The sequence below is a fragment of the Lonchura striata genome, chromosome Z (assembly GCF_050655825.1).
Source record: "Lonchura striata isolate lonStrDom1 chromosome Z, ASM5065582v1, whole genome shotgun sequence".
Classification (NCBI taxonomy): Eukaryota; Metazoa; Chordata; class Aves; order Passeriformes; family Estrildidae; genus Lonchura; species Lonchura striata.
The window spans coordinates 41,476,401-41,493,370 of NC_140740.1; the positions used below are offsets into that span (position 1 = coordinate 41,476,401).

The 16,970-nt window shown below is 42.2% G+C and overlaps 1 protein-coding gene across 5 annotated transcripts in view; it reads right to left on the reverse strand.

The window, feature by feature from the left end:
* The window catches only part of SETBP1 (SET binding protein 1), a 267,547-nt gene that overhangs the window by 193,540 nt on the left and 57,037 nt on the right, over positions 1 to 16,970 (reverse strand). The gene's annotated exons all lie outside the window — the stretch shown is intronic.

The window sequence follows — 16,970 nt, forward strand, 5'->3', positions numbered from 1 at the left end:
AATCAACTTTTTAATGGATGCTGCTAACCATAAAATGACAGAACTGAGATCAATTTATACATTTCAAAGGAAAAAAGAAATTAAAAAAAAAAAAGAAATGTGTGATCTTCCATCCCTTGTGGACATGGGCAAAAGTGAGTCATCCTGACCTGCCATCATCCTTGGAAAGAGATATTTCTCTCTAGCCCTAGAAAATGAGCATTTGCCTTGCAAGGTTTTCTTCTAGTAAAAAAAAAAATGGAACACTAAAGAGCCTGGTTTCACTGAGAATACGTGACAGTGAATTAGTGGCCCTCAGGTGTCGGCATACAGGCCAGCGAATTAAATTAAGCTCTTTGCTACTGTTCTAATGTAGCAGAACTAATGCAGTCACGGCTCAGCACTGCAGCTTCTTAAATGTGGGCACTGCTGCTGCCACGGGGAGAGGAACCTGCTTTCTATCCCCTGGGGAGGGCGGCTGGAGTCAGCAAGCAACCCCAGGAGATGTGACATAATGTCTGAAGACATGGGCAGGAGGAGGACCAGGCAGCAGAGGCAGCTCCAGTTCCAGCCTTAACACCATTAGAGAGGAAATCAAGTCCAGTGGCTTTTAAGCACAGTCTGAGGGAGCATCATGCTAGGAGACTGAAAAAAACCCAACAGTAACCCTTTCACTTCCTCAGGGAAAAAAATGCATTGCTTGGAGAGTCACAAGAAAACCTTCTCCATATGGTTGCAGCTGGCAGATGATGATCTAAGGAGGGTTTGTCTTGAGAACATCGGATGAGCTCTTTAAAATTGCTGGTGCGGGAAGGGAAGGGAAGGGAAGGGAAGGGAAGGGAAGGGAAGGGAAGGGAAGGGAAGGGAAGTCTGTTTCTCAAGACTGTGTTCCCACTTATTTTGTGCTTTCCTGTCTGTATGTTTCTCTTTTCTGCTCCTGCCACTCCCTTCACCCCTGCTGCACAGTAGCAAGCTGGGCAAATATTAACTACGATAATAAATGATTAATGAATTATCAATTGCAATCAAATTGCATAATGCAGAGAGATGGATGGCAAGGAAAAATACTGACTGCTGTGTTTATGTTATTATATTGGAGAGAAGGTGGAGGCAGAGAGTAAAAGGCTGCTACATCTGCTGCAGATCCTAAAGCATATCTTATACTCTGGCTATGCCAGGTAACTCCACAGTAAATTGAGTGCAGATACTCATGCAAAAGTCTGTGTTTGGTTTGCATGTAGCAGTCATTAAGACAGTGCATAAAAAAATCCCATTTTTGCCTGTGCAAATGAAGGCCAGAACCACCAATGGCAACTACTTGTGCGCAGCTGGGCTGTAACAGCACGTGCCTGGAGAAGAGCAGGGCTCCTTGGGCAGGAGGCTCAGGCTTGATGTACTTTCATCAGCAGTATTTCCAGCTGGTTAATGAACAAACACTCTGAAAGCTCCTCATGAGGTAGTCAAGATATTTTTCCTGAGAAAAGCCAAAGCCTCACAATATCAAGAGCTGCCCTAACAAGTTCCTCCAAGGGTAAACTGAAACTACGAGGTGATAAGATGGATATTTTCCAATGGTGTTTCCTAAAATATCCAGCAAAGTCAAAAATAATGAAGAAAACCACTAATTTGGATTACTGCACTGAGGTGTAACTACCTGACATAAAACTTCCATGTTTGAAAATGGGCCTGAACCATTTGCTTGGGGTTAAATAGTGGTTAAGGAGTAGACCTGTGCTGGTTTTAGGACCTGACCACTAAAAAACAAGGTATGGGGAAAGGCTGAAAAAGCAGCATGGGCACAAGAACTTGCCCATCTAAATCCCTGAAAGAGACGTGTCCCTGAAAAAGGGCTGGATTCTGTGCTAAAGTTAGTCAGAGAGGCATGGAAACTCCTCTGTGGTCCAGGTGTTCTCATCTGGCTCTGGAAAAGAGGAGTTTGCCACTTGTCCCTTCTCTCTTCCTCTGGAAACACAAGTGCCAGCAGCTCAGCCACTAACTTCTTTTACATTTGGACAGGGATGACATTGAGTGGTGTATCTTTAACAGCTCTTGCTTTTCTAGTTAAGCATTAATGTTTAACGAGATCAGCCTGCAGTTGTTCGTTAATGTGCAGTGCTCAGCTAATTAATACATCACTAGGAGAGCCAGTCCGGGAGAGAGAGCAAGTGCATTCCTGAGGCATTTCTCAGTCTTTAGAAAAGAAGGGGGGGGGGGCGGGGGGGAAAGGAAAATTTGGCCAAAGGGTTCTTCAGAGAGGAGGAATAAAAGGAACTGAGCCCTCCAAATGCTTGTGCTGCAATGCTGAGTGAACTTTCTGTGAAGCAGATGTCTCTCACCACACCACCATCCTCCTGATAAAAGATGAGTATGTAGTCCACAAGAAGCAGTGACAGCGAGGCAGCTCGAATGTCACAAAACCACATTGGCCCTGACAGCCACACACATTTTCCAAGCAAGAAGAAATAAACAAACTGTCTTCTCGTCCCCCTGCATCCCTGCTAATTTCTCTTACCAGCTCACCTCCCACAACAGGGGTCACAGGGAGATCAGGAAATTCTTGTCAGCACCTGGCTTGAGGCTGCTCCACTGTGGTTGGTGGGGCTGATGCCTGCTTAGCAGGTAGGGATATTTTTTTTTTTTTTTAGAAATCATATGAACTGCTGTTAATTCTCACAAATGTAACAGGTATCCTATCCAATTCCAATTTATTGCATCTACAGTCCCCTTGCCTGTGTCAGGTGATGATTTGTTGGTCTCACTGCTGAAGATAACATCTTTAAAATGCAACTCCAGTACTTTCTACTATTTCAGAATCCTGCAGGAAAATTGAGAGACCCTTTTGTACTTATGTCAATTCAAATGTCAGCAGAATTTTTAAACCAGAGAAGTACATTTGGAGCTACTGGATGAAAAAAAAATTAAAATATGAGGTCATTCTTGCTTCAAATAGTGTGTACGAGACTGGTGTTCAGGGTTTTTTATAGCTATTTTAGAATGTGAGAATGTAAAATGTAATTTTGCATTTCTGTAGGAAAAGATTGGTACATGGTGCAAACCCTCTTTTAGTATGTAATATAAAAGATTAGGTGGGGTCATCAGAACCACTAAGCAGGAAGTTTAGTTTTTAAACATTTGGTCTTGGAAATGTTGGAAGGAAGCAGAGAAATGGATCAATGTATGTATCACAGATTTAGGAAGAGGACCCAGATTTTAAAAGGAATGTGTCTTGCAGCTGCTGACATGGAAAAGATAAAAGTTATTTGGTACTGAATAATATATGATTTAGGATTAAAAATCACAACTATATGTGAACCACTACCAGCGGCATTATAACTGGAGTTGCTAACACTACTAAATTCAAAAGGTTTGAGAATTGTGGATCAGGCTCCTTAAAAACTGAATTAAAATCAGACAAATTAGATTCTATTGATGTGCCTTCAGAGTTTCAGAGACCTTATAATTTAGGCCTCATCACTCACTCATAGTGATGTAGAAAAAATAAAATTAAAAAAAAAAGCGGGGGGAGAAAAATACAAACCACGGAACACATCATATCATAACATTCTTAAAAATCACAAGAGTTGGCTATGGAATTCCCAAACAAAAATTCAGTCCATGCAAACCAACTGTTCTTCCACCTCTGGATCCAGCAGAGTGCTAAGTGGAGAACATATACAGGATGTAATTATTCAAATGTTGATGCTTGGCAAAACTGAAATGAATAGGGAAAATTAGAAACTTTGGCAGAGCAAGAATGGAAAACTTTTCAGTGCTACATATGAAATGTGGAAACCAAATAGAAATTGTGTTCCACCACCTTTTTCATTATTGGTTAAATGTTGCTGGGTACAAAAGTAAAATTTGCTACTGTCATTGGAGATGGAGGAAGAGAAGAGAGAAATAGAGAAGAGAAGGAGGGAAGTGAGAGAGGAAGAGAGGTCCACATCTCCAGTAGGGTACAGCTGGGAACAAACTTAAATGGATTCTTCAGTACAAGAGACCATCTTTACTTAGCTCTTCTGTGAGCATCCTCTCCACAGCAGTAAGTAAAACACTGGTGAAGGAAAATTCTAACACTCATTGGACAACTACATTATTCAAGAGAAAAAGTTAAGTTCATTCACTTTTAGTCTTAAATCTCATAGACCAAATCACTTATGTACATAGATATATTAATGCAAGCTTTGTTTTCAATAGCTATAAAGCCTGAGTTGTTGGAATTACTGGAATCTCTTATCATGAGTGCTAATGGATTTCTCCTGGCACCAGTCTCTGAGATTAGGAAGTTCCTCTACTGCCTTTTATCAGGTGAGGAACTCAGAGTCAAGCTCCAGGATTACTCAGCAAGGCTGGGGAGAAATAGAGTTCAAAATTATTTTCAGTGAGACAGTGAAGACCAGATTTAAGCAGGAAACAATTTGGCTCATCATCTTGGGCAGATAATGAAGAATGAAAATGAGTATGGAACGAATAACCTTATTATTGTTACAGAAGAACAGTAAGTGCCCTTGTTGAACTGAGGAACCACTGTACAAGGTTTGGAGAAATACAGGTCAAGAGACTTGGAGTAACTGAAAAATAGAAATAGTAATTTTGAGTAAATTACTAGTTATGTGTATTGCCAGTAACTAAGTGTAACTTCTGCAACACCCAGATGGTATTTACACAGGATCAGAATCAGAGACAACACCATGACTGCCATCAAAACCTGACTAATGGCCATATTCAGACTCCTGTGCAGACACTGATCATTTCTGGAATTGCTGTACCTATCCATCGAGCCAATGACTTTCTCTTCTGACAATCGGTTTATAATGAATCAACAGTAACAGTATGAGTACTGAACAAAGCACAAGAACTTTCAAGTAATCCTACACTCCTGAAAAACCAACAAATAAACAAACAAACAAACAAAATATAAAAACAGCAAGGCAAATGCATAACTTACTCTTCCACAAAATTCTTTCACAATAATGCTTTATCAACACTTGACATCACTGGAATGTGTCCAAGGGAAAACCTAAACACACCCCTGGAAGGACATCACTACAACCCGTGATTGTGTCTACCAACAGTGCAACACACAAAGTCTTCAAGACCTTTGATGTCCTAAAATTGCAACTCTCTTGCTGCTCCCCCTACTAATTTGTTTTTTTTTTTTCCTTTTTCCATTATATTGCTGTTGCTGGAATGATCAAAGATGATTAAGATTGAGCATTACTTTCTGCTCATGCTGACACAGCCCATTATGCAGAGGGAGTCATAGAATCATTTAGGTTGGAAAAGGTTTCTAAGATCATTGAGCCCACTGTTAATCCAGCACTGGCAAAGCCCCACTAACCCATGTCCTCAAGTGACAGATCTGCATAGTTTTTAAATCCCACCAGGGGTGGGGAACCCCTCCATGGCCCTGAGCAGCCTGAGTGAGTGGGAGAAAGATTTTTTTTTCTAATATCTGACCTAAATCTCTCTTGTTGCAACTTGAGGTCAATTTTTTTGCCTTGTCACTTGTTCCCTGGGAGAAGAGCCCAATCCCTACCTGACTACCACCTCCTTTCAGGTCAAGAGCAATAAGCAAGGAGCAACCCTGATGCTTCTTTTTTCCAGGACATGGACAGCTGGACTGCTACTGCTTCTCAGGAAACTTTGTGCTAGGGAGGAGTGGAGGCAGCACCGTGGGTAGTGCCCAGCATGTGGCACCACTTCATCTCACAGCCTACCCTCACTTTTAAGGACTGGTGTGCAACAGCACACCTGGGATGAGCTTTTTAAAGATTGAAAGATTAAAAAGTAGGAATGCTCTTCCCAAATGATGAAAGCTAGCACAGTTTTAGCAGTGCACTGAAAATCCCCCTCCTCTGAAATGAACTCAGCGAGAGTCTGGTGTGCAATAGGGAAGGCTTCAGCTCAAACACTGGGGGTTGCCACAGCCCAAACAACCAAATGAGGGACTTATCATAGGAAATGACAGGCAACCTCAGCCATAAGAGAGGTGATCAGCTCCATTTAACAATTTCTTTGAAATATATCTGCAAGGGAATAAAAACAGGATGGCAAATGATTCAAGACTAAATACTCTGACATATCCTGCAATACCCTTTGCACTCTCTTTTTGACTCCAGGAAAAGCCAGGAAGCTGAGTAGCAGCCCCATTTCCGTTCCTTTTTCACCTCCCCTCAAGAAGAGTGACTTTTAACCTTATTATTTATATTACCCTTGCATCTGCAATTAGGAACTGCACAAACACGCGATCTGAGGGAAGTACCTGCCTCAAGGAGCCTACAGATGGGCAGAGGCAGGGGAAGTTTTAGACTGGATGACAACCCCTCTCTCCCGATGCCACAGAGACAGCCAGTTGTGCTGGGTGACACTGGGCCCCTCCCGCGGTGACACGGAGCAGACCCGCGCCCCTCTCGTGCCGCAGCATCTGCCCGCGGTGGCTATCGCCCATCTGGCTCCCCAGGCGAGGGAGGTCAAGCACGGAGGGGGTGAGAGCATCCTCCCTGGCAGCGTCCCTTTCTGCGGGGGTGGATGCAATTAGCCGGAGTCGTTAGGGCCGCTTTCATGGCTTTGTTAGAGGCATCACTCCTCCCATGAAGCCCATTCTGTGCATGATGAGCTCTCTCTGCTTCATCAGGGTTTTGCCAAGGCCAACTGCTCAATGGGGACTCGGTAATATGAAGACCAAATACAACTTGAGCAGCAGCTCTAACATTTGGGTTTTTTACCCGCAATTCCAGCCTTTTTTCTCTCTCCTCTAATTCCTCCCTTTGTAGGCATCTATCCTGGGGGCCCACAGGCTGAGAACCTTTCATCCCTTTGCAGCTAGAAAGCAGAGAGATGTTTATTTTCTTCTTCTCTTCTCAGACTTAAAGAAAGCTTTTAAACCCAAATGGCTGGAGATTCACACCTCTTCCAGAGTATATCTGAATTCACTAAAAGCTCTTAGGTTTCCTGTCATCCTGTGAACATAAACAAAGTGCACAGCCACACCTCCGCTTGGAAACTGAAAAAACCAGAGAGAGAGCTAAAACCAACATGGAAGACCTTTGGCTAAGAGGTTGAGTAACAAACACATGCACGTGTACATACACACACACACACATCCCCCAGCCCCCCCTCTACCTTGTTGGAGATTCAGTCCCTGCAGTGGAATGTGTAATACAAGCACAACAGCTGCCTATAGCACTAATCTAAGGAAAAGGTCAAGGAAAGGTATGTATCCAGCATTCGTTTTGAAATACTCTATAAGGAGAATGTGGTGAGGGTTTGTTTTGTTTTTGTGGGTTTTTTTTGTTTTTTTTTTTTTCCATTCTAATGCCTTTAGCATACTTCTCTATGGCCTTTTCACATTCACAAAACCACGAGAATCAAGCAGGGTTCCCTCTGGTATTAAAGATCACACTCTGAACTGGGCTGGTTGTGAGTGTTTTTAAAGGAGGAGAGAACTTGCTCTGGACAGAGAGTTGCTGAAATATTAAGCAGTGGAATGTAGTTGCAGTTTCGACTTGGGGAGGATAGTGCTGATCTTGAATGAGGAACAGATGAGGGTTTTTTGGTATGTTTTGAAGTCAAAAGAAACTTGCTAATGGATTGGAGTGAAAAGGGAAAAAATATGAATTTTAAAATTACATCAAGGAAAAAAAGTCGAGATTGGTGCTGTACATGAATAACCTTCTCTGTGGACACTGCCTCACTCTGAGACAATATTTATCAAAAAAGAGAAAAATTCTCCAAAGGTTAAAACCCTCTATCAATAATGTTGGAATGTAGCTTTTCTCTTCTTTAATTTCTTTAGGAATGTGAACAGAATATAGTAATCTTTGTAACTCATGTATTGATAGCAAAATGTTTAATATTGCAACCCTTAGAAGAAAAGAGTAAATTCACAGGAATTACTCAGAGAATCAGCCTAAAAAAGATTTATTCTCCACCCCTACTATTATTATTATTGGTGGTAGATTATTTTTTCTAATAGGATTAACACTACCCTCTTGGCTTCTGTGCAAATGGTTGAGTTCACCTTGCCATAAGCTGTTTTAATGTGAACAGAGAAAAGAGAGTTCTCAAATCCGTGAAGTATTTTTTTTTTTAAGAAGAAGCCTTCTGATGGCCTATTCTTCCTACAAAAAGAGACATATTCATTCATTCTTTCATTCATTTATATTGACCTATCTCATGATGGAAAGATTCTCAGTAAAGGCTGTCTCAGATCGCACCAGTGAAATTTCAAGGAGAAGTCCATGGAGGAACTTCATGGACATAAAGCTTTTGCCATGTTATATAGATAAATAAAGGCACATACTCAAGACCCAATGCTGCTAAAAACTGCTCAGATGGGTTAGCTAAACCTTCCTCCCTTTCTCTTTATTCTTTCTGGCTGGAAAACCTGATTTTCACTCCTGTCCTGTAGTTGGGGTTGATGCCTTTACATAACCCAGCTCTTCCAGAAAAAGTCTCCATTTGGTGCTAAGAGAAAGACAGAGGATTCCTTCATGATGAAAGGTAAGAAAAGCAAATTATTCTATCAAGCTAAAGAGCAGTTCTTCCAGATGAAGAACCATTTGCATGCCATTTGGGTTCACTGGGAGAGAGGCCTTCCTTTTTCTTCCATTCCTGCCACCCAGCCCATGAGTGAACATGGGGATGAAGAGGAGAGTCTACATTACACTCCAAATGCATTAAGGATCCCAGCACATTGCTATGGGCCATCAGAATAAACCTGGCAGTGCTTTGAAGTCTGTAAACTGATTCCTAGATAACTGCTCAGAGTTTCTCCCCTCCCCATGCCCCAAACAGCTTTTCATTTGATGTTCTGGCACAGAGCTAATCTGAGAAAGGATCAGAAACTCGAAGCTATTGACAGTAGTGACAGGAGTGTCTCAGTGTGACAGCTGATTGAGTCCCTCTCACATTTCACTGACAAACTCAATTGCTCCAGTAAATCGAGTGAAAGTCAATACAGGCAGCTCCTCCTCAAGCTCTGGGTACATCCCCCCTCTCTGAGCCTTCCTGGGGGCCCCTTGTTGCTGTCAGCACTTGTAGGACCCATCTGAGAGCTCATCCCTCTGTGAAATGGAGACACAAACCTGCAGCTCAGGGTTTGGGGTTTTGAGGGCAGCTATGCAGTGCTTACCCTATCGATATAAAGCCTGGTTTGTCTTACTTCTCCTCCTTCACCATTTTCCTTTTTTTTTTCCCTGTTGTTTTTTAATAGAAACCTCTCCTGGAAAATCGAGTTTCATTCTAAGTCCTCAACCCAGGTAGACACTGTAACAGCCAGGCAATGTTGGAAGTGCAGGAGAGTGTTGTCTGCACATCCAGCCCTCCCCAAGCAATGCCCATATGGCAGTGAACATTGGGGTTAAAAACAGGAAATACAGGTCTGTCTCTGCTGGCTTTTTCTGCTGTAAATCAGCAATAAAAGCCAGATGTGAGGAGTAAAATCTTATACAGGTAGAGGAGGTGGGAGAAGAGGCTCAAGCCTGTTGCAGATGGCAACCTTGTGTTAGTCCTGAGTAACCAGGCAATTAAATCAGTGACTTAACAGGCTTTTTCCACACTTTAATTGTGAAGCAGAGGTGTCTGTGGCCCAGAGCAAGCAAACCACAAAGAAGACTTAGCAACATGCAAGGGAAACCTGAATTTTCACAGAATAAGGCACAGGGAGACAGGGTACATGGTGAGGAACATATGCAGGCTACTGTTTGCAAATGGAAATCAAATAGGCTGACATTACCAATAATGAAGTGTGAGGCTGGCGTGGTTTCTCTCTCAGATTTCAGCACGGTTTATTTTTATAGAGGCAGCTTCCTCATGCAAAGTGTTGGCAAACAGGCTGCTGGCAGGGAGGTGGGGAGAGGGGCAGCAGGACAAGGCTTCTTGGGGAGGACACAGGGCATTCCCCACCTGCTGGGACGGACCACCGAGCAGCAGAGATGGAGCTCCAAGAGAAAAAAGTGACATTTCTTAGACACAAATAGCCTAGATACTGATCTGGGTTGGCGAGAGGAGTAAGGGAAGATTTAGGAGCAGAAGCAGGAGAAAGTAAAATGGTTCTGAGCAGGAATCAGGTGCTGAGAGGGCAAGGGTTAAACGTGACAAGCTCGAAGATAGAGCTGGGCAAACAAAATAACAGGCTCTTTGTTGCATGAAGTCAAGTAACCATAGACACTCCTACCTAAATATACTCCCCTGTCCCCAGGTTATTAGAGCACATCAAGCTTTGCCTTTACTTACCCCATACTGCAAACAGCTGAGGACACAAAAGCTACACTGTCCCGCCTGCCTTAAAAAGAAAACAACTTGAACATTGCAACACCTCCATCCCAGAGCCATGCTCTGATGCCTGGATCAACACACACAGATGGCCTGCCCTGCTCCCACTTCTGCACCCTGGCAGCTCAATGCCCTGTAGCTGGAGCATCCTGCAGGCTTCCCTGCCTCCTGGCTCTGCATGGACACATGTTCTCCCAACCAAATGACCTCATCTGGACTGGACTGAGCCTTCCAAGTAAAAATAAATACAGCACATAGGAACTGGCAGTGATTTTCAAAGATTTAAGTTGGGTCCTTCTCAGTTTTCACTCAGCACCTTATACATTTCTTTTCTGCTACAAAACTGGGGGGCATTTTATATTCCCTGCTCCAATACATATTTTATAAACCTGCCTCTTATGCAGTTAATATTTTGGTTCCAAAGTTAACTGGTTAAAACACATATTATTGGATTTGGCATAGAAAAAAGAAAAAGAAAAAGAAGAAAAAAAAGCAGGTGAAAGAAATGCTGGGGGAAGAAAAATAACAGTGGTGTTTGGAATGGCTCTGAAGCCAAGATAGAAAACCTGGTCTTTTTAATGGGACCACCCAAGTGAGAAAGACCTTAAGCTCTTACTCACGTGTATTATGTTCACTGCAATGTAATTCAAAGTCCAGAGGGGAGTTAGAAAAAGTAGTAGTAGGGTTTATTAAGGGTTTAGCAGATGAGACAAAGTGCTGGGCTCCCACCAAAGGCCATTCCCAAATTTGCCAGCAGAATCTCAAGTCTGGTTCAACAAACACAGGAGCAGAAAGACTGTGCTGCTGGAATAACCTGACTGCCTGGATTTTGTGTAAGTCAACCATGGTCCAGCAGCTTCTCCTGAATATATGTGTTGGGATTTTTCCAGAGGTGAGTAACATTGCCTCCTCTAAACACATTTCTGAGATCCAAACCAAAGAAAACCCCAAACTCTTTCTGAAGACCTCTAAACAGAACAGCATTTGAGGTTGTTGTATTTTTTCCAAACAAAAACCTATACAGGAATCCAGATTATTTGAAAATAATTACTTAATTCAATACCAAACCTTTATGTGTTATGAATTGTTCAGTTGGATTGGCTGAGTCAGGTCTAAGGTTCATTGTCAGGTCATAATTAAAAATATTGCCAGCAAGGGAAATGTTTATGATGCTATAAGTGCCAAGATAAGACAAACTAAGAAGTAATAAAGGAAAGAGAAGTTTAGAAAGCCACTTAAAAAAGAGAAGTGGATGGAGAGAGAACAGAGCTGCCAGCAATGGAAAAGCTGGATTCTTAGATTACTTGCTCCTATTGCTTTCTCCAGCCCAGCTGAAACACTCCCATCAGCAAAATCCTGTCATTAGATTTAGTGATGGCATCTCCAAGGATAGAGCAACAGCCATGTGCAGGACTGCCTGTATTTGCATCTCCTCTCTCTGGGATTACAGTGTTTGCATCCTAGCCTCTAGGAAAGAGGATGATTAATGAATAACAGTGAAGGAAGGAGTAGGGAGACTTTTGGGAGGGGCAGGAGATGGCAAAATCTGGCACCCAACAAGAAACATTTAAGCCCTAAACTTCTGGGGGAATATGATCCTACCCTGCAGTGTTGCTATATTTTTGCCACAGAATTAAAAAGAAGGACTTTTCCTGGTGTCACTGCAGGCCACAGAGGATAAATCCAAGTGACAGGGCTTAAGTTATTAATATGAGGAATTAGAGATGAGAAGTAAAGCAGCTTATAATGACTCTCCCTTTTGCTCTTTGGATTGCAAGCTTCAGTATTGATTTTGAAATGCCCTGTCTTCATCCTAACAGCTTCTTGAAAATGCAGTTTGAGAGTTTCTTCACCTTACAGCCTCTTCAGCATGATTTGATAATGATAAAAAGAGAACATAAAAGCTTTTGCATCAGGTATTATTATATTAATTCATCTCTTTGTTTTCTAAGCACAACCACTGACCTGCTGGGAGGGTGCTGAGAGAACAATTTCAATTAACTTCTTTACAAGGATAGCTAGTGTTTGACTCAGAGCCTCCATTCCCAATAGTGTCAGTGCAGGAAGTCATGGCTGCCTTGACAACACCTCATTCAGCCAGTCATCTCAAGTCCAGTTACAGGAGTGACCTGCAAAAATCCTGCAACAGCTCTGACCTTGGTGCATCAGGTAATGCAAAGTTTGTGGGGAGTGGCTACCACTTCCTTGTCATCTTGTTCACAAAGATATTCAGGCAACCTCAGGATACTCACACAAATCTTGCCCCACAACACTATAGACAACACAAGTATCCATATCCAAATGGAAACTTTTGTTTTCCCCTGACTAATGCATGACATGGTAAAAGATGGAGCAGCTCAGTGAGTACTGAAGAGCACATCGGGTTGGCAAAGTTAATTTTGTCATCTATTTTGACCCCAGGTTTGAGGTGAGGCAAACACATTTCCTACTCAGTTGCAAAACATTTTGAGGTCTTTTTAAAGTGCTTAAGCTCTACTACCAAAATAGTCAAGATGGGCATCTTTAGTGGGACCTGGCTGAATCCCTCATAGCTTTTTCCTGTTTGCTGTCAGTGTTGTGCAGGTAGAGTCTAACTCATTCCAAAAAGGGAGTGAAATAACTACTCTGTCAAATCATCCACCTCCTTGGAGAGATAAAGCTAAGAAGGAAAACTAAGGTGAAATAACTTGTCTGAGTTTGTACAGGAGATCAGTGCTGGAGAATGAGAGTCAATTTCCTGGCCTCCTACTCCAATACTCAGTTGCTAGATTGATCCTGCTGTCTTCCAAAAATGAACTTCACTACTCAAGGACAGACAGTGAGGTTTCCTGTGGATTTTCACTTTCCTCTCTGTGTTTTTCTTCAACAAAAGAAAATCCATTAATATTCAATCATTCCTGCATGTAAGATGCAGTTGCTAAAATGGTTTTGCACTTAACAGCCTCCAGTTGTAGACTAAATTGATGACACTTAAAACATGCCCAGGAGCCATAGCAGAATGATCCTATTACAGCAGTGCCTTAGTAATGCTGCGTTAGTTAAGGTTATGTTGGCTGGTTCTGAAAGTTTATAACCCAGCTGTGAATATATTCTCCAGGCTGGGACCAGTTGCCAAGGGGATTTATTCCTGCAGCAAATCATGGCTTTTTGGGTTGGTTTTATCTTTTGCAGCTACTTTAGATCACAATTTTTTTCTGTTTCTTTTTAAGATACAACATAAAAAGAAAAAGAATAAAACATCCCTCTGTCATGAGGCTAGTAGGAGCTGTACTATATTACAAGCTAGAGTTAACCTACCTCAGGCAATCCTTACCCCATGCCAATATCCAAGTACTCCCTGGTCTTTAACATGAAGGATATCAGTGCTGCTTTCACAGCTTTCTTTATAAGAGCTGAGGTTTTCCAGGAATTAAATCACGATTGGTTGTGTGGGAAACCTGTGACATACTCAGCATCTCTGAAGGGTGAGCCAACTCCATAGGCACTGAACCTCCTCTTTTCCCACCTGCTTTAAAGACTTTCAAACTACAGCTTGAATGATTTCTCCCCTGCACGAGGGACTTTTTTTTCTTCTACAAAGACCACTTTGGTTACAGTTCTATTTGACACAGCTTTCTGAGTGGTTTCCAGGAGGTAATGTTTTAAAAACTGATTTGGCCTATATAAGGAGACTTTAAACCCAAGGTACACACATATCTACTGTCACTTACCAAACCAGACTTGTGTGCAAGAACAGGAAACCCATGAAGTGGGATATAGTAGAGAGTAAGGGGACATAAGGAGCAAAGGCCTCTTTGGATAGAGCAGTGCAAAATGTTCCTGTAACCATGGTCAACCCAACAGCAGAACAAGATCCCAAGAGCCCAAGCTGATGGAAAATTTAATTTTCCATTTACAACAAGTATCCATACATTTTCCATGTATAACAAGTATCAGAACCAGATATTTGCTGAATGCAGAGCAAATGTATTGGGTACAATTCCAAACAGATGACCTGCTGAAATATAGGACCTGAATTTCATCGTCTTGACATTGACTCTGGTACAATGTCAGTAAAAGGAGGGTGCAAGCTGCCACCATCCTGCTAGGGTTGCATTTTGCACCCATGCTGACTGAGACAGGTGTGAAGTGCTCCACAAAGCTTCAAGCACAACACTCCAACCAACAAGGCAAGTCCTGCTCTCCATCTGCCACCCTCCACAAAGCCTTTGCACTTCCCTTGCACCTCACAGCTCTCAGCAGCTCTGAGAGGGCTGCTCAGTTTGCATGAACCTCAGAGGAGATGGGATCGGGATTCATGTGGCATCTGTCATCTAAAAGGTGGCTGACTGAGGCTGACCCTGACATGGTGTCTTCACACGCTGGCATCTGCTAAGGGGAAATGGTAACAGGAGAGAGTGGGAAAGGCAGCAGATGTGGGGCTCTTCAGCCTGGAGAAGAAAATGTTTTATGGAGACCTCATAGCAATATTCCAGTATGTGAGGGGAGCCCAGAGGGAGGATGGATAGGGGGCTTCTGCAGGAACTGCAGTGACAGGACAAGGAGTGAAGGGTACAAGTTGTAAAACAAGAAGTTTAGGTTAGATACATTTTTACTAGAAGAAAATTTTTATTGTGAGACACTGGCACAGTCTGCTCAGGGAGGTTGTGAATGGCCCAATCCTGGCAGTGCTCAAAGTCAGGTTGGATAAGGACTTGAGCAACCTGGTCCGGTGGGAGGTGACCCTGCAGGCCCATGGCAGGGAGGGGTTGGAAGTGGATGGTCTCTAAAATACACTCCAACCCCTTAACGTTCTATGATTCTGTGATTCCATAAGAGGCAACCAGAATACCAGAGAATAATGATGAAATTATATAATAATTATATAATTATCAAATGGACAAGTCCAAATCTTCGTCCAGGCCTTTTCCTCATCCATCTGCATGTTGTCCCTGCCTTGGCTGAGTCTCCTAACAGCAGGTGAGCTGCTAAGGCAGAGGGTGTGGAATCACTCTTTCCTTCCCCACCCATGCAGAGAGATCAGTGAAAACAACAAAATACTTATTAATTCTGCTTGGATTTCAAAACCTAAGTTCCACAACACAGCATTTTCTTCAGCTGCTTTAGCTCTCTTTTAACATGCTGGTACATGTTTGCCTTTGAGGAGTATAAATGACCCTTTCAAATTGAGGCCAAGGATGACAATTGATAACAATAATATTTTTCATGTTAGCAACACTTTTCATTCAGAGGGCTCTCAAATTGATTTTCAAAATAGCATGGCTTCCCTTCATCCACTACCAAAATAAACCTACTTCCAAGGTAGAACAAAGGACCCATCGATGCAAGGTGGCACAGCAATTTAGGGCAGGAAGTCCAAAACTATATGTCCCACTGAGGCAGAGGGTCAAGTAAAGTTGGCAGAAAGCATATCCTGAATAAGAGCCTGGACAAAACATCATCACCAGCTCCAACTCAGGAGGGAAAGTGCAATGGGATCATCACTGACTAGAAAAGGTCAGAGCCCCAATCTTTACATCTTGAACAGGGGCAGGGCACTGTGTTAATGCTCACATTCAGAAGTGCCTCAAAAGAAAAAGAAAAAAGGCAATTTGCTGACTGTACTCCTGAAGCCTTTGCTACAACAAAAAGAAAGTGCACTGAGTTTTTTGGTCTCCCTTTTCTGGTAAAAAGGAAAGGTTCTATTGAACTTCAGTCTACACTGTGCTACGCTTTACAGGAAGCCCAACCCACTCTGAAATTAATATGAACAGTAAGAGGAGACCATAAGGCGGAAAACTCTTGAAGTGAGTACGAGACTATTCAAAAAATGAGTGAGAAAAGGAAATAAGTGATTATAAAAGGTCATTAGAAATGTCAGCTTACAAATGGCATTGTGCGAAGGAAGGTGTAACCCACTGCAAGACAAACCTACCACAGCTGAACTTGCAGAGGACAGCCATAACTTCAATCTCTTTTGTTCGGAGGTTTACATTTAGGAAATTTCTTTCATAATACTATCACTGCAAAACTTACATAAATCCAAAGAATGGGGATTAATCCACCCAGCTTCCATTCCCAACAGATTAATGAAATGAAAAAATTTTCCCAGTCACCAGGAATTCATCTGCTCAGCAGCAGATTCAGCAATTACCTGGACACAACTGCTGTATGAAATTGGGAGGTCTTGAGAAAAGGCACCTGGGACATCTCTTGTCCCCAGCCAGACCCCACTGAGAGGATTCCATCTTTTATAAAACATTTCTGAGATTAAATTTTCTGCAGCATTTTTTTCATCCAGTGGAACTTCTTTCCCCTTAAGATACCATCAGCAGCAAATAAATGGGTAAGTGAAGGTGATTGATTTTGCTAAGTACAACACCTTGTGTAATGGAAGGGTGAAACACTCTGACATGGCAGGAAGAACAAGATGTACAAGTGTTACATGAGTATTTTGAACACTAAAAATTTAATTGGTTAGATAAGTGTAATGACAGAGGTATAAGGGTTGCTTTTAATAGACACCACAGACAAAAGTGATGTGTTTATCAGTGGTGCTATATGTAACACTTCTATGAGTTCTCAATGACTGGAACACTTTCCTACAGTTCCAAGTTCTTTGCATGATCTTCTACCCTGGTTTATTACACCAGCAAAGTATTTTACTGCCCAGATACCACAGTCATTTAACAGCCTCTCTTTTTACATTTTACTTCTTAATTTAGGTCTTTATA